At 62.1% G+C, this 20,530-nt stretch overlaps 1 protein-coding gene across 1 annotated transcript in view; it reads right to left on the reverse strand.

Annotated features, from left to right (window-relative positions):
- Window positions 1-2,173: 2,173 nt before the first annotated feature.
- TWIST2 (twist family bHLH transcription factor 2) overlaps window positions 2,174-20,530 on the reverse strand; it is a 36,384-nt gene continuing 18,027 nt past the window's right edge. Inside the window, exon 2 of the mRNA XM_037069204.1 lies at window positions 2,174-2,827. The gene's annotated coding sequence lies outside the window, so the exon portion shown is untranslated. The remainder of the gene's footprint in view (window positions 2,828-20,530) is intronic.

The raw sequence follows: 20,530 nt of genomic DNA on the forward strand, positions 1-20,530 counted from the left end.
AGGCCTGTCCTCGTCCCTCTGACGTAGGAAGCGGAAGGCGCATGCGCAGAGAGAGCTCCAGGAAGCTAAGCGCCGGCCCCCTCGCCAACCCTGGAGGGCCGCTGTCCCCCATCTCCGTTCCCCCGAGTCTGGACCTCAAGCCCCCCATCCTCCCCTTTCCTCCGCAGGTGCCTCCACTGGCTGCCTCCCCTCCCCTCGTCCTTCTGTCCCGCGTCTCCCCACAGGTCCGGGAGCCTTTTCTATGACGTGTGTCCGGTGACCTCCTGGAACGGCAGCCTTGACCTTGTTGGTCTCGGAGACACAGTGGAAGCAGCTGCATCTTCTGGAAAATGCTCCCCATGCCTCACATAGTCCTGCTCCCCACGCGCACCTCCTGGGCCACGGTTTGGGCACCTAATAAGAAAGCATCCGATGTGGTGGAGGAGGGAGGCCCGTGGTGGGGGGACTCCAAGGAAACCCATGTGGAGAGCGGGTATCATGCGGCTAAGCATGACCGTTTTCACAGAGAGTGCTGGGCCCTGGGGGCACGAGTGTGCCCGAGGGTGTATTTGGGCCTGGGCAGAACAGGGCCCAGGGGCAAAGGCTGTCTTGGGTCCCAGGACGGGACCTCAGTTCCTCCCGAGGGGGTCCATCTGTTGTCCCCCACTGTGGCCGTGCGTGGCCAAGCATCTGGTTTGTGCTTGGGTGTGGGCGGCCCACTGGGCCTGGTCCCCTGCTGTGGGGATTGGGGGCAGCCACTGGGCAGGCAGACTGGCTCCTGAACAGGTGCTGGGGCTGCCCACTGGTGAGTCTCGGTGAAAGGGTTCTGCACTGTTCTCCTTTGAATCAGGCAAAGGCCACATCAGCTCTCGGGCCTCTGGGGGACCCTCCAGGGCAGTGCCAGGCAGGGCCGGACCTCCCACCGCCATGCCTTCCCAAGTATCTGCATGGGGTTTAGGTGCGTCTGTGCACGTGTGTGCATGTGTTTTCACATGTGTGCAGTGGGGGCTGGGCCCATGCTGCAGGGGCTGAGCCCCAGGTGGATGCAGGGGGCCTCAGGTGGTGCCGGCCCCAGGGGAGGCCGAGTTCCATCAAGGCCCTCCTGGGAGCAGCAGGCCATGGGAACTTAGGTCAGCTAGCCTTCCCGGAGCTCCTGCCCTTGGTGGACCAGGGAGGAGGAGGAGGAGGAGGAGGAGGAGGGACAGGGGTGGGATCCCAGACCTCTACAACCCTGCCAGGGGCCCCCTTCCCCAGAGTCCATACTGTCTGGGAGTGGGTGTTGGTGTGGCCTCAGGTCCTTGCATGGCTCCATCCAGCAGACCCTGGTACAAGGTGTCCCCCGAGACATATGCGTTCAGTGGCCCAGGTGGTGACCTGGTGACGTGCCATTCCCTAGTGGAAGCCCTCCTCTCGGAGCCACCACAATCCCCTGGTGCCAGCAGGCATGATCAGGAGGCCATCGGGTGGGCGTGGGACTCCCACCCCTGTGGAGTCATGTCTGCACCATCCCAGACCACCCAGAGCAGACCCCAGCCATGGGCTCCTTCCAGTCCCAGTGGATGGGGGCCCTGCTGGGTTTCCAGGCCAAGGCTCCATCCCGGACAGACCCGTCACACGGGCACACCCCCCACAGCCTCGAGTGGCCCTGTGCAGGCACCAGGGGCCGGACAGCCGCATGTGGACATGCTGGACAGACAGTGATCCGTCTGAAGAAGGGGACAGGGGTGGCATAAATGTCACATCTGGGCAGTCAGGAGTCCCACCTGGGCTGAGGCAGTAGGGGACGCTTGTGGACCTGGCCTTGGCTAACGCTGACCCTGGAGGGCAGAGATGGGACATGGGAGGGGCTCATCTGATCTGAGGAACAGGAAAAGGCGGGCAGCAGGTGAGGCTGTGGGGGGTGGGGAGGAGCTGGGAAGGTAGGTGTGGGGAGGGGCTGAGGCCAACCTCCTGGCTTTCCCAAGGTTAAGGCAGCGGAGGTGGAAGTTTCTAGAAAGCTCTCCGATTACGTGTGCCACAAAATGCCTCACACCCTTTCTTGTCCCTTTTAAAGCAAAGCGACAGCCACGCCTGCGGCCCGTCCCTCCTTTCTGGGGCGTCCCCAAGCTGCGGAATCGAGGAGAGAACAGACGAAGCCCAGGGCTGCTCGGTCTTTATTGGTCCCGGGTGGGCGGGGGGGAGGGGAGGGTACACAGCCACGTTGCAGTCACTGAGCTCGTTAAAAAATATCTCAATAAATAAAACAAATAAGCAACATATACACTGAAACAGGAAATATAAAAAATGGTTAACTGAGCGCCTTGTGGAGAAAGCGAAGGAAGCAGAGGGGGCAGAATCGACCCCAGGCTTACTGGAAATAAGCATGCGGGGGGGGGGGGTAAGGGGCAGGGGGCGGGGGTCCTTCTCTGAGAGCCTTGGTCCAGTTTAAACAGAAGGTACAGGAAAGCATCTCTGTTTTATTAAAAAAATATACATTAAAAATGCATTTAGAGGGAAATACAAATCCAAAATCCAAATCCTCGTGGATGTGTTCTTGAATCTAGAGGTTTTCCAGAAAGAAATACCCCCTCCCCCCCAATAAAACCCAGAAGAAAAATCCAAACAGTGGCGAAGATGACAATGAGCATGTCACCAGTGAGAGGGACTGTGAGTGCCACCTCCTCCGTGGGGACCGTCTCTGGGGCAGGAGGCTGCCGGGCCAGGTCTCCGTCCATCGTGGCCGCTGTCCCCTTGTCCAGGGCTCTTGCTGCAGAGAGGGTTGAGGGGCCTCCTCGAGGTCATCGGGTTTCAGAAGTCACAGCCATGGACTCGTCCCTGTTCCTCGTGCCCCTCAGCCCCACGGCAGAGTCTGGAAGACAAGGAGGGTCACATGAGACTCTGCCGCCCCTGGGCATCCTGGGGCCTCCTGGCCTTTCATCCAGGGGCCCAGTCTGGATGGGCCAGGCGCCTCCTCCCCATCCGCCTCAGCAGAGACGGGCTAGGCAGCCTCCTGTCGAGGACCCTGGGCAGCTGCCAGATGCCCCCCTCAAGCAGGGGTCCATGCCGGGCACCACTCCCCACCCCACACTCGCCTCCTGCACCCACCAAAGGTGCCACCTGTGGGCTCTGCAGGGCCCCCAACGCCAACTGTGAGACCCTGTGGCGAGCCGGCAGGTGAGGGGCAGGAGGCAAGGACACAGAGCGGCTGTGGCCCAGGCCAGCCAGGGAGCACCCAACCCAAAGGGTGGCATCCTGGTCCCCAGGACGCCTGAGGGGACCCTATGCAAGGAGGACATGCCCTTGCCCCAAGGGTGCATGGGGGGGTGGCTGCCAGCTGAAATGCTGAGTTGGAGGGGTGGAAGCTGGGTGGGGCCCAGGGATGGATTCGGGGACTGGGGGAGGGGGGAGGTCAGGGAGGCGCCCCGGGCCCTGGGACGAGATGCGTGGAGGCACAGGGTGCAGGCGCATTTTTGAAACAGTGACGGGCAAGGTGTGTGTCAGTGTGAGCAGGTCGGTGTGTGTCTGTGTGTCAGTGTGTCTGTCCGCCTGAGTGTGTCTCAGTGTGAGTGTGTGACCCCGAGGCTGCTCAGCGGGCGGCTGCAGGTCCTCCCACGGAACCCCCGGCTCCACACCGACACCCCGTTTCTCAGGGTGTCGAACCTTTGCCGAATTAAGACAAAGATTTGAAGAGGCTGAGACACACTTTCCCTAAAACTCACGTGCAGGTAACACGCCCCCCCGCCTGGCGCCTCCTCTGCAGCTCGACGCGCTCCGACGAGGCGGCCTTTTTAAGTGTCCCTGGGCAGCGAGGGACAGGCTGCCAAGGCTGCTCTCTGGGAGAATGTGGTTGTAATTAGATAATTAACGGGGGGCTGGAGAAGGCTAAATGGAACCCTTCCTCGGTGGGGGGGGCATGACCACGGCTTCTGATATCTGAGCTGCACCCGCCCTTCCCGGCACAAGGCAGGCTCATCTAGAAAAGCGGATATGACAGGGCCGCCCCCCAGCAGCCGTGGGTTCCAGGGTTCGCTCCACATTCCCCAGGCCCGGGCGGGGGGCCCGGGGCAGGGCCGTTAGTCTTCTTGACCCAGAGCCGCGGGCCCCGCCCCCGTGGTGTCACCCCGACCCCAGCAGTGTCTGCTGACACGGACGGCGTTCTCGGCCACAGATGTGAACCATCTGGGGCCCAGGCTGCCTCCCACAGATGAGCGCCACCTGAGACCGTGTGCGTGCGGCTCCACAGCTGCCTGCAGGCCCAGGTGGGGGCGGCTGAACGGGGCTGGGGCCGCTGCTCTCCCCTCCCCCACCCGAGACCGTCGGGTCTTATTCGACTCTACCTCCCTGGGACCCAACACAGGAAGTGAAACATCAGTGAAAAGTCTCCAGAAAGCGAGGCGGGGGTGGGCTTCTACCCACCCACCCACTCGCCCGCCCACCCACCCAACCAGCAACCCAGCTTTCCATCCATCTTCTAAACCTTCCTCTCTCTCCCTTCTTCTCTCCTTCCCATCCACCCATCCGCCTCCCCATCCATCCACTCTGTCATAGACAGTCCGGGCCATGCAGAGTCCCCGTGGNGGCGCCTCCTCTGCAGCTCGACGTGCTCCGACGAGGCGGCCTTTTTAAGTGTCCCTGGGCAGCGAGGGACAGGCTGCCAAGGCTGCTCTCTGGGAGAATGTGGTTGTAATTAGATAATTAACGGGGGGCTGGAGAAGGCTAAATGGAACCCTTCCTCGGTGGGGGGGGGCATGACCACGGCTTCTGATATCTGAGCTGCACCCGCCCTTCCCGGCACAAGGCAGGCTCATCTAGAAAAGCGGATATGACAGGGCCGTCCCCCAGCAGCCGTGGGTTCCAGGGTTCGCTCCACATTCCCCAGGCCCGGGCGGGGGGCCCGGGGCAGGGCCATTAGTCTTCTTGACCCAGAGCCGCGGGCCCCGCCCCCGTGGTGTCACCCCGACCCCAGCGGCGTCTGCTGACACGGACGGCGTTCTCGGCCACAGATGTGAACCATCTGGGGCCCAGGCTGCCTCCCACAGATGAGCGCCACCTGAGACCGTGTGCGTGCGGCTCCACAGCTGCCTGCAGGCCCAGGTGGGGGCGGCTGGACGGGGCTGGGGCCGCTGCTCTCCCCTCCCCCACCCGAGACCGTCGGGTCTTATTCGACTCTACCTCCCTGGGACCCAACACAGGAAGTGAAACATCAGTGAAAAGTCTCCAGAAAGCGAGGCAGGGGTGGGCTTCTACCCACCCACCCACTCGCCCGCCCACCCACCCAACCAGCAACCCAGCTTTCCATCCATCTTCTAAACCTTCCTCTCTCTCCCTTCTTCTCTCCTTCCCATCCACCCATCCGCCTCCCCATCCATCCACTCTGTCATAGACAGTCCGGGCCATGCAGAGTCCCCGTGGAAAAAGAGCAGCATCCCTTGACGACTAGACCCTGGCAGATCAGGGACCGTGTGTGTGGGGAGAGCAAAAGAAACACGTCTAAGCGTGAATGGCCTCAGAAAACACATCTCTCGTGTTCCACGTCCAGATGGAAGAGAGCTGGGCTCTGACTCGGCCAGGATGGCCGCCGAGAGACACCCTTCCCGCTGCCAAGCACTGCCGACACTCCCACGCCCTCTGGACCCTCTCTGCTCCTATGACCAGCCCCAAGCTTGCAGATGTCACCTGAGCGGGACCCCTGCACTCAGGGTCCGCAGGCCCGGGATTGTGGGGCAGGGAGACAGCAGGGAAGGAAAGGCTGCCCCTCTCCCGAGCTCCATGACTCAGGCCAAGACCCTGGCTCCTGCCGTGCGTGAGAAGGAGGAATCCTGTTTGGAACGACTGTGTTAGGAAGCCAAAGCCAGGGCTCTCCCCTGGGGCGCTGCTGGCTCCTGCAGGCTCTGGGCCTGCCCGCCAGGAAGGCAGAACTCACACCCTCGGGGCAGCAGCGTTGCTAGCACCCCTCCCCGGGGGCTGGGCTTCAGCGGTTCAGGCTGACCGGGTCTGGAGCGGCCTGTCTGCCAAGAAGTCAGCCTGAGAACAGCCTGGGGAGAGGGCAGGGGGGCCTCTTCGTGGCCAGCACTTCTCCTCGGTGCCTCCCAGCGTCCCTGCCCTGGGCAGACCCACCCTGCAGACCCTGCCCAGGGTGGCTGGGCCGGCCGCTGGGTTCCCGGGGAGCTGCAGCCGGAAGCCCGGGTTCCCGTGGGCGCGCCTCGGCGCTGACCCGGTGCAGCCTCGCCCCTTCTCATCTCTCCTGCGTGAGTCACGGTGCGAGCTGGAGGGTTTCGAGATAGGCAGGCTGGCGGCCCTGAGTAAGCAGATAGTGGGGGCAGCCTGCTCCCAGGGCGTGGGCCCCCAAACCCAGAGCTACTTCTGCTGGCAAGTGATGCTTTCTCCAGATGTCTCCACGGCCAGCTTCCAAATACAGCCCCCTCGTGGGGAGCGGGGAGGGCAGTTGCCCCGCAGGGCCCCCCCGCTGGTGCAGCAGGAAGTGCCTTCGATGATGTCCTGTCAGGGACAAGGTCAGTGGTGACTTACCCCAAGTCACCAGGCGGGTGCAGTCACCCCAGAACACAGGTCGGCTGGCCCTGGGCCAGAAAGGCCTCCTCCCCCGACACCTGTCCCCCGTGTCCACGGCCAGCGGCCCTGATGTCCTCACACCGCTGACCAGTGAGAATCTGGAAACACGGCGCCCGGGGGCAGCAGCGCCGGCTCAGGAGAGCAGGAAGCGAAGGGCAAGGGCGGCCGACCCGCGGGCTGTGCTGGCGCGTCACACAGAGCAGGCTCAGTCCCCACCCTCACCCGGGTCACAGTCACGGGTGGGGGGCGGACAATAAACTCTCATCACAAAACTGGAACGTGTTCTGATGACGGTGTAACAGAATTAACACCACAGCCACGACTATTTCACTATAAATATAACTGTGTGCTCTCAGTATGAGTGCTTATAGCAAAATGTAACGTGTTATCATAAAGGTCTAAAACATACAGGATAGAAGCACAGAGGGGACAACAGTTAGGTTCCCGGGGGCTCGGGGGAGCTCTTCACCGCTTCAAGGGTGGGAGCTGGGTCTTCAGGGATGTCTGGTTCCCAGGGTGTGGGGTGGAGGGCCCCTGGGCCGAGGCGAGGGCCCAGGGCCCCAGGCAGGTGGGTTGGAGGAAGGGGAGGATGTCGGTGGATGGGAAGCAGTGTGTCTGGGCGGGACCCCCCAAGGCAGCAGAAGCCATGCGAAGTGTGAGGGGCTCTGGCCTGATGGATCTGCTTTTCAGAGATGGCTGGGCGGGCGCCCGGCAGCTGGAAGGGAAGGCGCCCGGCGGGGCCTGGGGGCGGGGCTGCCAGCAGGCAGGACGGACTGTGGCCCTGCTGGAGGGTCGTCCAGGGCACTGAGGGGTTGGCCGGGGACGGCGGGGCCATGGCCCCAGGAACTGAACACAGACGCAAGGGAAGGCGCTGTGGGGGAAAGAACAAGACCCATGCTGGGGGTGGGGGTGCATTGTACGTGGTTTCCGGATGTCCTGAGGTCAAGTTCACTCAGCGGGAATCACAGCCCAGGCCCTAGACCAGGGGCGGGGCTTCAGACACAGGGGAGTGGGGAGACTGGCGTTAGCTCCCACCCATGGCACAACTAGGGATGCAGACATGGGGGGGGGGGGCGGGCTCAGGGAGAGGATGTGGGGCAGGCTGCACAGGAAGGGTTTGTGAAGGGCACACGCATCGCTGGAGGGCAGTGCCCCCTGCTGGAGGGAGGACTTCCCTCCAAGTGGTCAGCCAGGACCTGGCCTTGGCAATGAGGAGTCACCAGGCCACATTCGGAGGGCAGACCCAGGCCAGTGTGGGCTGGCTCCATAGGAACAGTCTCCCGTACACGTAGAGAAAGTGAGTGTGCCAGGAACTGGGACTGACAGTGGCCAACCCTCGCGCCCCGAGGGCCAGGCCCTGTGTGTTTTACCGGGAATTCTCTGAAGGCTCCCCAAAACCTCCTGAAGGGGCGCCCTCCCCTCCCACGTGTTCAACAGAAACACAACTACCTCCAGGGCCACACAGCAAGGGGACAAAGACAAGAATTAACCTGGCCCCACCGTGTGCAGCAGCCCCGTCCCTCACGGGGCACAGGTCTTCAGGGCGTGGAAAGGCCGCTGCAAGACGGTGTCCGTGAACTGCGGGAAAGGGCCCAAACCGCCTCCGGTAGTGAATCGGCTCTAAGGATGAGCCCCGACTACCGTGGCCGGCTCTAGTTCCCAGCATTAACCTCAGAAAAGTAGACACTTCTTAAAACTCAAAACGCTTTGCAGACACAATCACACCTAAGTCTACCTTATCGGGCACCCTTTCTGTGAAGGACCCAGATAAAATATGCTACTTTTGAAGTATTTGCCTATATCCGTGCATATTCAGAAGAAGGCAAAAACCTTACTAAGCTCTGGAAGGAATTACGCTGTGACCCAACCTCCAGTCCCAGCGACCTGTGGGATGCTGGGCTGCGGCAGACACCAGAGACACACGGGGTGGATTCCGGAAAGCCAGTGGTGTGCAGCGGCCCCAGTGTGGAGGCTCTACTCCTAGGCGCTGTGATGTCCCAGCTCGTGGGGGCTGGGGGCTTGGCCAACTCACCCCCCTTCAGCAACGGGACAAGGCCCCTCCTCCCCAAGCTCTGGATTTAGTCACTTTTGGCCCATTTTATACTCTCGAATTTTAGCCCCATGAGAGTGAGACTAATTTCCGTTGGGAAATATGTCATATTTAGGAATCGACTGTCACACACTCACGCACTGGAGACTTTGCCCACAGTGTGCACTCACACACGGCGGAGGTGACACTGACCGCCAAGGAAGGTGACGCTGCAGGTCACTTGTGGGCCTGTGGCCTCTGCCGGCCCTCGCAGAGCCTTCCAGATTCAATGTGGACAAGGAAGCAGTCCCATTTGCTGGTCCCGTTTCCTTATGTTTGCGTCTCGACGCAAACACGCTGGACACGAGGCCCCTGGGGCGTGCATGACGAGTCCGCTGGGGCCACGGGAGCCGACTCCACCGGGACTGGGTGACGCAACACGTGGCCCGACTGCACGGTGCAAACGCAAATGGGGCGTTTGGCAACGCTGCCTCAGAGACGCAGGACAGGTGAGCGAGCAGCCCCAGGTGTGTCTGTGGGCAGTGAGCGTCCGGGCCAGGAAAGGACCCACTGTCATTTAGAGCCGAGGTCCTGGGGTCCCCAGGGAAGGTGTGCAGATCCTCTTCAGGACGGGAGCTACTGGAGCCAGGCCACCCCCCAGCACATGAGACAAACAGGGAGAACGTGTGTGGTTTAAAGACAGACAAGAGCTGGAGAAGAATGGACAAATGGTGGACTGACAGACCAATGAAGGGGGAGTGGAGACGTGGTGAACTTGACGGACCAACGGAGGAGTAAAGGACAAATGGCCCATGAACAAACCCCGCTGTCTGATGCGAGGAGTCCCACCTCCCAGCCTTGCACTGAAGACACATTCTCCTGCGGCGTCTGACTCTCCTGCTGATCCGGACAGGAGACACCTGGGCGAGCCCGCAGAGCACAGGCTCGGCCCGTCTGGGGGCCGATGTGGGGAGCAGGAGGCAGCACAGCCCCCGAGGACAGCCGGGCTTGCTGGGTGGGCCGCTCCACCTGGGAATCGTGCAGGCGCCTCTCCTCCAGGCCCCCGCACGCCCAGAGCAAGGAGCCTCTGCCAGCCAAGGCGACCCCAACCCCCGAACTTCGACCTACGCCTATCTCTGGGCCTCCTTCTGGCGGGCAGAGTGAGGTGGGCACAGGTCAGCAGGGGAGGGACGTCAGGCAGACCGTTCCTCCCACTCCCCGGTACCTCCTACTGCTGGCCTCCACCACCTGGGAGCCCCTGAGGCTCAGGGACAGCAGACCCAGTGGCAGAGGTCAAGGCCAACATCCAGACCTGCACAAGAAGGGGATGTGGGCCCCGAGTCACGTCTGAGAAGGTGCCACAGAGGTGCCCCCGCTGGTCACCAGGACAGACCCGAGGTCAGGAGCATGTCTCTGTGGGGTTAGCCAGGTGACTGCTGGCCCGGGGGCTCCCAGGAGTCCCACCCCCAGATACGGTCCGGACAACGCTGCTGACCCTGGTGCACCGGGGCTGTGCAGCTGCTGGAAGACACGCTGGACGCTTCCCCCAAAAGGAATGGCCCTCCGACGCTTCCCCACAAAGCCCTCAACCCCCACACGTGTTTTTGGGTCGGGACTTTCTCACCTCACGAGACGCAAACATAAGGAAACGGGACCAGCAAATGGGACCACTTCCTTGTCCACATTGAATCTGGGAGGCTCTGCGAGGGCCAGCAGAGGCCACAGGCCCACAAGTAACCTGCAGCGTCACCTTCCTTGGCGGTCAGTGTCACCTCCGCCGTGTGTGAGTGCACACCATGGCGTCCGAGAAGGACTTGAGTCGTTCAGCCTGGTGCTTGGTGACTCTGGGGACTGAGGGGCCTCATCTGGGGGTGGGAGGGGTGTGCAGGTCCTCAGGAGCAGAAGCCCTGGAGCGTTGCGGCGGCGGAGGCGGCCTGGGTTCGGAGTTTGAGGAGTAGCGCGCCCGTCCCCAACGGCTCTCTGCCCCGGGTCCAGGGAGGAGAAGCAGAGCTGGGTTCGTGTTGGTTCGACTTCTAAAAATTCACCATTCCTGGATTGAAACCCCACATTTGCAAATTACAGCTTGCTCAAAAAAAACCTGATGGAATTTACTTTGTTTTCAAATTTTTTTGAGTAGGAAAAAGAAAAAGACCTGAATTACCCGTGTTTTCCCAAACCGCAGGAGTTCATGGAAAGCGACCTGCTGAGAAGGGGAGCGTGGGGGCGCACACCTCGGCTGCGTTCCTGAGGGACACCCGCGAGGGGGGCTGCCTGCTGGGCTGGGGGGCTGGCATGCGCTCCGTCTGTCCCACGGGTGCTGGGGTCTGCTGGCCCTGACCCCTCGCAGCGGAGGACAGAGGCAGGACAGCCTTTGAAGACCAAGTGGGCACTCGGGGGATGCCCTTCTGTGAGATGGGCTGACTCCCCCTGCCTGGCAGGCGACAGACCACCTGCCCCTAGGAGACGCTCACTTGGAGTTCAGTGACCCGCAGCGAACACCCAGAGCAGCCGCTGGACACGAGTCCGCTGGGGCCACGGGAGCCGACTCCACCGGGACTGGGTGACGCAACACCTGGCCCGACTGCACGGTGCAAACGCAAACGGAGCTTTCTCTGAAGCGTAACCGTCCCACCCTCATGCCTGCCGCGCACAGAGAGGGCACGGCGCCCCACTCTGCACCCAGGAAACGCCGGGGGGACGCGGCAGGGCAGGTGGCAGTGGCTTCCGTGCCTCAGTGTTTCCCAATTTTCCAGACACGGTGTGCGTGTATCACACGTCATGCATGCCATGGGAGTGTACATGAAGGTGCATATGCGCACACCGCACATACACAAACCACACCCCACACACACATTCCTCCCTAAGAAGCGTCACCTTTGTCCCAAGTTTGAGCCATGTCTGAATGGGAGGTCTGGTGTCGACAGCGCCCGCTCACGTGGTTTCTCCCGGCCCCTCACACAGAGGTCGGTGTGGACGCCGGGCGCTGAGGGGCGGCTCACGCGACGTCTCCGGTCCCCCCACAGCCCTCTGGGACCCCAGGAACGCCGGGTGGCCGCGGACCGGACGCAGATGGGGAAGAAGCCGGCAGGGCGGATGCGCCCAAGGAGGGTGCCGGGTCCCTCTTCTTAGGAGAACTCACGTCTCGAAGGATATTCTGGCTTTTCCTTCCGTGGAGCCGGCCCTTCTCGTGGGAATCGCCGGCCACACGTGGCGGGCTCAGTCGTGTGTTTTCCCAGACGTCCCCGGGCATTTTTAACGGAGTACAGCAATATTCCTGAGTGCGGAAGCCAGAAACTGCTGCCTCCCCTGAAGGGCAGCAGAGCGAAGGCCGGGAGGTTGGGAGCGAGACTCGGGGTCACTCTCAACGCGAGGAGTGAAGTCTGCGGGTGTTCGCTGCGACATTCCTGCCGAATCAAGGGCTACCGCTCCTCAGGTGGGGACCCTCCTCCCTTTTCTGCCCGTTTTTCACGCATTTAATTACCGTCTGAACTTCAGCTCAACTTCCCGCAGTAATTTCTTTGGCCAAGACAGACCCGTGAGCACGGAGAGCGGAGCCGGTGCCTCGGGTTCCGGCATCCACGTTCCATCCTAGACGCACACGGACCCCACCTTCCCTCCCGGCCCCCCCAGGCAAGATCTGTCAATAAATAGACGCCACACAGACATACTGAGCCATCTGAAACAATTCAGCTTGAAGTTCACTTTAAAATAAAACGCCACCTCGCAAGCCAACACAGAGGAGCAAAGCCGGCAGGGAGAAGAGAGCCCCACAGACCCCGACACGGAGGCAGGACCCCGAAAACAAGGACTCTGGGTGCACCCTGAACCCAGGCTCAGAGTCCAGAGTGACGCTCAAGGGGAGCGCGAAGGGGCCGATGCCTGGCCGCCTCCTGAGTGACTCCAGGAAGCCTGCCGCTGGTCAGTGACTCACTGACCGGCCGAGGAGGCCACGTTACACCCCGAAGAAGCTTCACGATTTGGGAAGAGCTGCAGTGCCAGGGGCTTTCGAAGCCCAGCTCCTCAAACGTGGATCCGAAATGACTCACTACAGACAGTTTCCCTCAACAGAGCAAGGCAGCCCTGTCCGAGGCCCCGGCAGCAGCCTCGGCTCCCTGCCCGCTCACGTGGCTGGGACTCCACCCCAGGCAGTCACTGAGACTCGGGCTGCTAGCACCACGTGGGACACGAGGCCACAGCTGGGCCACCTGAAACCTCTCCACAGCAAGCTTCTTCGGCTGCTTGGAATCTGGGCTCAGAACAGGTGTCTCACTCACTGACCAAACAGGAGCTTCCGAGGCCACGCCCCTGCCTCCCCGCTGGCCTGCATCCCCGAGTCACCTGTGCACGGAAGGTACGGCACACTGAGCTGGTGGCCTGGGGCGCCCCTCACAGCCACAGCTGGTCTCTGAGACCCGCCGGAAGCCCACACTCCCAGTCTCCAGCACGGGAGCCCCAAGCAGGCTGGTGGGTGCCCGCCTACACTGGGCTTATCTTTACAGCGCTGGCGACCCCACAGCCTCTTCTGAGACAGAATCTCAACTTGGCCCCAGACCCTGGGGGCCTGGAGAGCCATAAGTGACAGTGTGTTGGGGCACCAGTGGATGTGGAGGGACCACCCTCCCCCGACACAGTTGAGCCAGGGTTCCAGGCATTCTCCTCATCCAGTTGAAGATGTAATTAACACCAAGTCAGTCTGTGAACTTGAACATCTGCAGGGGGCAGGGGTTAACATCATCTCACCAGCGGCTGGGGACGCAGACCCCGAGCAGGGTCCTGGCAGGCAGTAAACAGGGCAGCCTCGGCTGGCCTTGAACATGAAGTTCACTGCACGTTTTCATGTCTTGGGGGGAAGTCATTAGCACTGTGATTGCAACCAGCATCACAAGCACACTCCTAAATGTGGAGAGGCCCTGGCTCCCTTTTGGAAATGACCCTGAAGTGTTCCAGTCACGGGCCCTTCACCTCCCAGGGCTGCACAGAGTGCTAACAAGGCGATTCTCAGGGCTCTCAGGGGCCTCGATGGTGATTCGCACCCTCGCCCTCAATGCCATCCCACAGAGTCCCACCAGCACCCCTGGCACCAGCCCACAGGACCCAGGGGAGGGATGGCGTCCGATCTCGACATCTCTGGCCGGGCGGAGGGCTGACACGTGACGGACACCAGGCAGCCCAAGAGGCAGAACCCTGCTCGGCTGTTCTGTACGAGAACCCTGTTCTTCCCTCCGTCAGATGCGCACCAGACACCCAAAGGGGCCAGCTTTCCACTCCCCCCTCACCTGAGCTCAGTAACAGGGACCTTTGTGGGACCTGTGGGGGCCCAGGGCTGCCAGCACAGGGGGCAGGCTGCTTGGCCCTGGGGCCCTCCACGGCAGCCCTCACCTGTGACAGAGGCTGGGCTCTGGTCAGCCAAAGCCTGTCTCCTCCCAGCACCCACACAGGGACCAGGGTGCTGCTCACGCCCCCCACCCACCCTCCTGGTGGTGCATGCAAGCCCATTCACTCATCACGCCACTGCCCGGGGTTTCCTGTGGACCCCGATGGTGTGGCCAGTGGGGGAAGGGAGGCACCTCACACTGGGAGGAGTTTCAGGACTCCACTCTGAGGACCTGCCCTCAGGCATAAGCTCCCCTTTGCCGCCTGCTGGCTGAGTGATCTTGGTCACATCTTGTCCTCAAACCAGACCTCGTTTCCGCCCAGCAGAAGCAAGGACCTGGCTCAGGGGTCTTTGTGAGTTTTTAGAATCTCGAGAATGGAGCGCTCGCACACACGTTCCGTCTGGGGGCACCGCCGGCGTCCAGCAAGTCTCTTCCCAGAGCTGGTGCTTCCTGTCTCCCGAAGATGTTCAGCACTGAGAGCTTGCACCACCTCCGACGCCCTCAGTGAGCACAGGCGTCTTCCCTGGCTGGCCTTCCAGAAAACGCTGAAAGCTACCCGTGATCTGTCTCCAAAACCCTGCTCCTTCCTCTGTTGGAACGAAAGGCTCATGAGGGGTGAGGGATGGGCCGGCCACCTCTGTCCCTCCTCCCCTCGCTGTTTCTCTGTCCTTGCTTTTCCTGGGCGACGTCAGGACACCAGGCCCGTCCTCAGAGACCAGCAGATGGGGAACGGAGCACCAGCAGCTCAGACTGGCAGAGAGTTTCAGGACGAGCGACGTGGCGAAGGCCCTGGTCTCCACTGCGGACGGGCTCTGCGGGCCCCACAGGCACTGCAGGACGACCCCCCGAGGACCCAGTCGGCGGCCCTGTCCTCACGACGAAGCAGGACCCTCCTCCACGGGGCACTCTCCTGCCAGGCCCTCAGCACCACGAGAGGAGAGTTCGGAATACACAGGTCTCGCCCCGGGCTCTAGAAGCATCCACAGAAAAACAGAAGCTGGAGGGAAGGCAGGGTCTCAAAGTCCTCTTGCCTGAGTCCCTCAGGGCCACACTGGCCAGAGGCTAAGCACCCTCACAGGTCACGGTCTCAGGATGGACGACCCTCTGCCCTCCAGGCAGCTCTGAGGGGCAGACCTCCCACGCCCAGCACCTGGGCTCTGCCCCTCAAGCTCCGCGGGCCGAGCCGTCCCCGGGCACTCGGCCAGTGGACCTTGAGACCCAGCAGGGTTCAGACGTCCGTCGCCTGGAGGCCTGGCTGGGACCCGAATCCTGCCCATCCTGGGTGCACACCTGGTCTGAGTCTGCCTGTCCCTCGGCTGCCGTCACTGCTGCCTGGCTCTGAGCGGCCGCGACGGCCCCAGGTCCCTGGAGGGATCCTCAGAAAGGATCCCTCTGTTTTGTGAGTGAAGCTTCGGCCACAGGGAACCCCTGAAATTGACTTGTCCCTTCACAGGACTCCAAGCACACCACCCCCCTAGCTGGCCCCTCGCCGTGGGGCGAAGTGTATGTGTGGCTTACAAACTAATTTGCTCCTTTCGAGGGGTTTTCCTCAAGAGTCTAAGTGTTTCCGCAGACCCTCGGCTCCAGGCCCGGGGCTGGATGGGGGAGGAGGGCTGAGGTGCCGCTGTCTTGGCGTCAGGTCCAAGTGGCTGTGAGGTGACAGTAGCCTGAGTCAGGGTGGCCCGAGGAACCCGCACGCGCCCTGGCCCGGGAGGGATGCACGCTTGGCGTCTGCATTGCTGCTCGGCGCTGCTTGGAGTGGAAACGGCCCGATGGGTCTCCAGCCGCCACCTGGGTTATGGCCCCGAGGGCTTGGGGGGCCTGGGCGGCTGGGGCGGCAGGAAGAACATTGGAGGCTTGGTGGGTGACCTGGGGCTCCGGGCCAGGCCTGGACTTAAATCCTGACTGGCTGTGTGCCCACTGAGCAAGATTCTGTGTGTGTGTGTGTGTGTGAGAGAGAGAGAGAGAGAGAGGGAGGGAGGGAGGGAGGGAGGGAGGTGGGGCCACTTCCTCGCTCTCCTACTTGCCCTGGGGCTGGTGGCTCCCATGCGTGGTAAGTCCAGGCTGACTGTGGGCGGGCACCCCAACCCTGGCAGTGCCCAGTGCTCCCCTGCCCGGCACTGGGAGGCCCCCGGACAGTGCCCTCAGCCTTGACAGACGCAGAGTGCCCCTGGAGTGGGCACAGGACAACAGGCAGAGGCTGTGCCCCGGGCTCCGTTGCCAGAGGCAGTGAGCTGAGACTCAGAGAGGTCGCTGCCCAGAGAGAGTCCAGCCCAGCCGGCCTCAGAGACCCAGGCCCCGGCGGCTGCCGCCAGCGACTCTCGAGGCAGGTACGTGGGTCCAGGGACCTGGCCGGCTGGCTTCCGGCATACAGGAGGGTGGGAGGGAGAGAGGGAATGGGCTGGGGGTGGGGAAGCCCTGAGGGGTGATAATTGCTCTCCACCCCNCCCTGGCAGTGCCCAGTGCTCCCCTGCCCGGCACTGGGAGGCCCCCGGACAGTGCCCTCAGCCTTGACAGACGCAGAGCGCCCCTGGAGTGGGCACAGGACAACAGGCAGAGGCTGTGCCCTGGGCTCTGTTGCTGGAGGCCGTGAGCTGAGACTCAGAGAGGTCGCTGCCCAGAGAGAGTCCAGCCCAGCCGGCCTCAGAGACCCAGGCCCCGGCGGCTGCCGCCAGCGACTCTCGAGGCAGGTACGTGGGTCCAGGGACCTGGCCGGCTGGCTTCCGGCATACAGGAGGGTGGGAGGGAGAGAGGGAATGGGCTGGGGGTGGGGAAGCCCTGAGGGGTGATAATTGCTCTCCACCCCGCCCCCCCATGAGCTGAGACAGGACCACACTCAGCCAGCGTTCACAGGAAAGAGGTGAGGACCACAGAGCCCATGGCCTTGACCTTGGTGCCCGCTGCTCATTGGATTCATAACAATTACACTGAGAGTCTCACCCTGTTCTTCCCACGGCCCAGCACGCCAGTTGCCCCAGGGCTCTGTCCAAGGCTCTTCCCTGCCTGGGGCCTTGAGTCGCCCCGTCCTCACCTCCAGCCAGGAGACCTCTGTGGCCGTGAGCGGGACTCCCCGCAGAGGAGCCACAGGAAAGGTCGCCACTGCTCCTGCCTTCGTGCCGGGTCCGGGAAGACAAAGGCAGGCCCTCCCTGGGCGGGGGGGGGGGGCGCAGACTCCACTGCGCAGAGCTGCGAGAGCGTGAGGGTCCACCCGGGACAGGACCCTCCGGCTTCTGGGGCCGGCTGGGGTCCTTCCTGGCAGAAAGCACACACCTCTATGTGATGTTATACAGTTGGAATTCTGTTGTCTGTCAGGGGGCGACTGGGCCCCACTGGCCGGGATGCACCCTCACATGGCGTTCTCCGCGGGTGAACCCTTCCTGCAACCTCCGCCAACAGCGCCGAAGTGGAACACTGCGCAGGCGCATCGGCCCCCACACGTGGTCGCTGCCTGTCCGGACAGAGGAGCTGAGTGTCCAGCCAAGGCCCTGGCTCACCACGGATGCAGCCTTGGGCCGGGGGCACCGGGGAACCTGTGCAGTCGGTGGTCCCAGAGAAGCATGTCCTCGTCTCACCCCGGAGACCGAGGCTTCCCCTGGAAAATCTGCTCTGTGTCAGTGTCTGAGACAGCGGGGCCTGCACCCCCTGTTCCAGGTGCTGACCCCAGGACTCCCCGGGAGGGTGCTGGACAGAGAGGGGTCAGGGGTCCCAGGGCCTGAGCCAGCTCCAGGGCCCCACTCCGGCTACAGCACGGTGCTCTGGAGGTGGGGTCCGGCGGCTCTTTAACTGTGGGTGAGAACAAGGGGTGAGTTCAAGCATCACCACAGTCCTGCCAGGGAAGGGGGGCCGTCCAAGGGTGTCACGGGTGGGCCCCAAGGAAGGGCCAGGGCCAGGGCGGGGCTCAGATATTCCTGCTTTCACGGCTCATCATTACATCTCGTATGTGGTCTGGTTGGTCACTGCTGACGTGTGTGAGGGTCTTCTAAAAACTGCTGTCTCGTCTTGGTGATGGGCCTCCTTTCTAAATGGTTTTATCACTTTTGATGGTTTTGAGTGAACTTTTTTTTTTTGGTGATGAGGTGGGGACAAGTTTTCTGGTAAACAAGTGTGTCATCATCTCCAAATAATTCAGTTTTATGTTTCTCTGTGTATAGTCTTCCCTGGACGGCTGGTTCCTGGTTTTCAGAATCACTGAAAATGGGCAGGTCACGGTCACGACAGTTTGTCGGCGACGCTCATGACTTCTGTTGGAACGACTCGGGAAGAGACTCTGCCTAGGAAGCTGGTGGGGGGTCTGTGCTGGCGTGCTTGCAGACTGAGAAGCCAGGAAAGGAATTTTAATACCAGAAACATGTTAAATTCTCCCTAAGGTATTTCCGCATCCACTGAGATGCTTCGCGTTTGTTCGTGTTGATGACGGTGGGCTGTGAGATTCAGGGAAAATCACAGGCAACAGCGATGCCTGGGACGCCTGTGACGCCGTGTCAGGGCGCATGGGAGCCCTGCGCGGAGGCCTGGTGTCCGCTGCTCCTGGGGTCGGCGAACACAGCCTCCTTGGCGTGTGCCCTACGCTCTGGAAACATCGCTGTATTTGTTTTCCTTGTACTTCTCCTAGAATGTGATTTACTTCTACGTCCTCAGGAAATGGGTTCTTTTTTTTTTAACTCCAACCCGTCTGGGTGTCATGATTATGGCAAGTGGTCGGAGAGGTTTGCTTCGCTCTGCACCCGTGCGGTTGTGTTGGGGACTGTCCCCAAAGGGAGGGGCTCTTTCTTAGTCCCCCGGGGAGCCAACACCCCAGAGGTGCCTCGTCACGGCCAGATGGTCCTCGGAAGGAGAAGGGAGCCCCCAGACAGGACGCCCTGGGAGCCCCGTGTCTCTTCGGGAGGCAGCTCGGGAGACACGGGACAGTCATTTTCCCTGAGGCCCAGCTCGTCCCCGTTTTGAAATTCTGGTGTGTGAGGGGAGGGATGAGACGCCGAGAATGCCCTGGTCCCACTGCCAGGGAGGCCGGGTCCCCAATCTGGTTTTTGTGTGGTGAGGGCTCAGCTGCCACTGTGCCTCCGGAGAGGCCGAGGGTCCCCCTCCCCCACCCCCCAGGGGCAGGCTGCGGGCCCCAAGTCCACAGGCAGCAAGTGAGCGAGGACTTGACCCTGGCCAGCTCCGCATCCTCGGGCTCCACCCGGGCCTCCGGCCCTGCCAGGTGGGGAAGTCCCACCAGAAACGGGTCCTTGAGCTCTTGTTTACTTTTCCCTATTGCATCAGAATCTTGTGAAGTACACTCTCCCTCCAGACCGAGTGCGATCTCAGGTTCTCCGCCAAGGCTCTGGGAGCAAACCTTGCCATCTATTTAGAAATGTATTTATTTTGGTCCTTGGCGGGGGCGGGGGAGAAATCTGCAGAGCCCTGTGACCCCCAGGAACGGGGCCGAGTGATTAACGGCAGGGGAACCTGCCTGGCCTGATTTATGGCCGTCCCGTGACCCAGTCAGGGAGCCGAAGTTCACGGCATTTTCTCAGCTCCCGCGGGTTCCTGAACATCCAGCTGGAGGCGAGCCGGTCCCTGCCCAAGGCAGCCCCGGGGCTCCCTCACCAACACATGACGGCCACGTGGGACACAGCAATGGGCCCATGTTTGACCAGGTGTCAGAGCTTCCAGGAGGTGGGAGCAGCGATGATGTGTCCCTTGGGCCCAGAGACTTCTGGCCGTCGGAGAAAACAAACCCACTCCGGCGGCGTGCACTCTGCCGCCCTTCCTCCATTTCAGATCTTCTGTGCATTCGAGACACAGCTGCCCACGGAGGAGGGCAGCGCTGTCCGGAACAGGGGGCGAGTGGGTGCGGATGGGGGCGGGCAGACGGAGAGAGACACCGGACTCCCGGTTGGGCAGCCTCTCTCTCCTACCCAAGGGCATTTGAAGGATGCCTCAACCTCCCTCACGGGGCCGGGAGCCTCTGCGGCTTCTTCAGGGGAGGCCGGCAGAGCCGAGGGTCAGTCCTTAGAAAGCCACCTCGGGGGTTGGGGACGGGCTGGGTGGGGGCTGGGGAGGACTGGCCCCAACCACCAGACGCAGACACGCAGCCTGCCTTCGCTGCGGAAGCCCCCGGGCCCTATCCCATTCTTTTGCAGAAGACCGTGGGATGACTCAGTGGGACGCTCCAAGCCGCTGCAGCGCAGGCTACAGCGGACCCCCAAGGGCCGTCCAGACAAGCAGCCACAGCAGGAAGGTCCAGATTTCCAAGCAAATGAGGTTCTTGTTTTCTGGACTTAGTCACACGCGGCTTTCAATGAGAGAATCCGGGCGCTCGTGTCCTCCAACCCCTGTGTTTCCTGGGAAAAGTGGTGGCTGCTAAGCCCCTGGGTCACCGGCCTTGGGACCTTCTAATCTGGGAAGGCAGCCCCACCCATCACCCCCCCAGGCGAGTCCCTAAGGTCTCCCAGACATGGACCATGTCTCCACTCGTTGCAGAACGCTAGTGAGTAGTTACTTTTCCCGGAAAAAGTACAGATCAAGTTAGGGACGCGTGTCCAGCACTCCAGCTCAGCAGATGCACAGTGAGTCCCCTTGCCCAGGAAGGGTTTGGGGACAGGGCAGCGGACAA

This window comes from Sturnira hondurensis, unplaced genomic scaffold (assembly GCF_014824575.4).
Source record: "Sturnira hondurensis isolate 20B ecotype Veracruz unplaced genomic scaffold, ASM1482457v3 Scaffold0018493, whole genome shotgun sequence".
NCBI lineage: Eukaryota > Metazoa > Chordata > Mammalia > Chiroptera > Phyllostomidae > Sturnira > Sturnira hondurensis.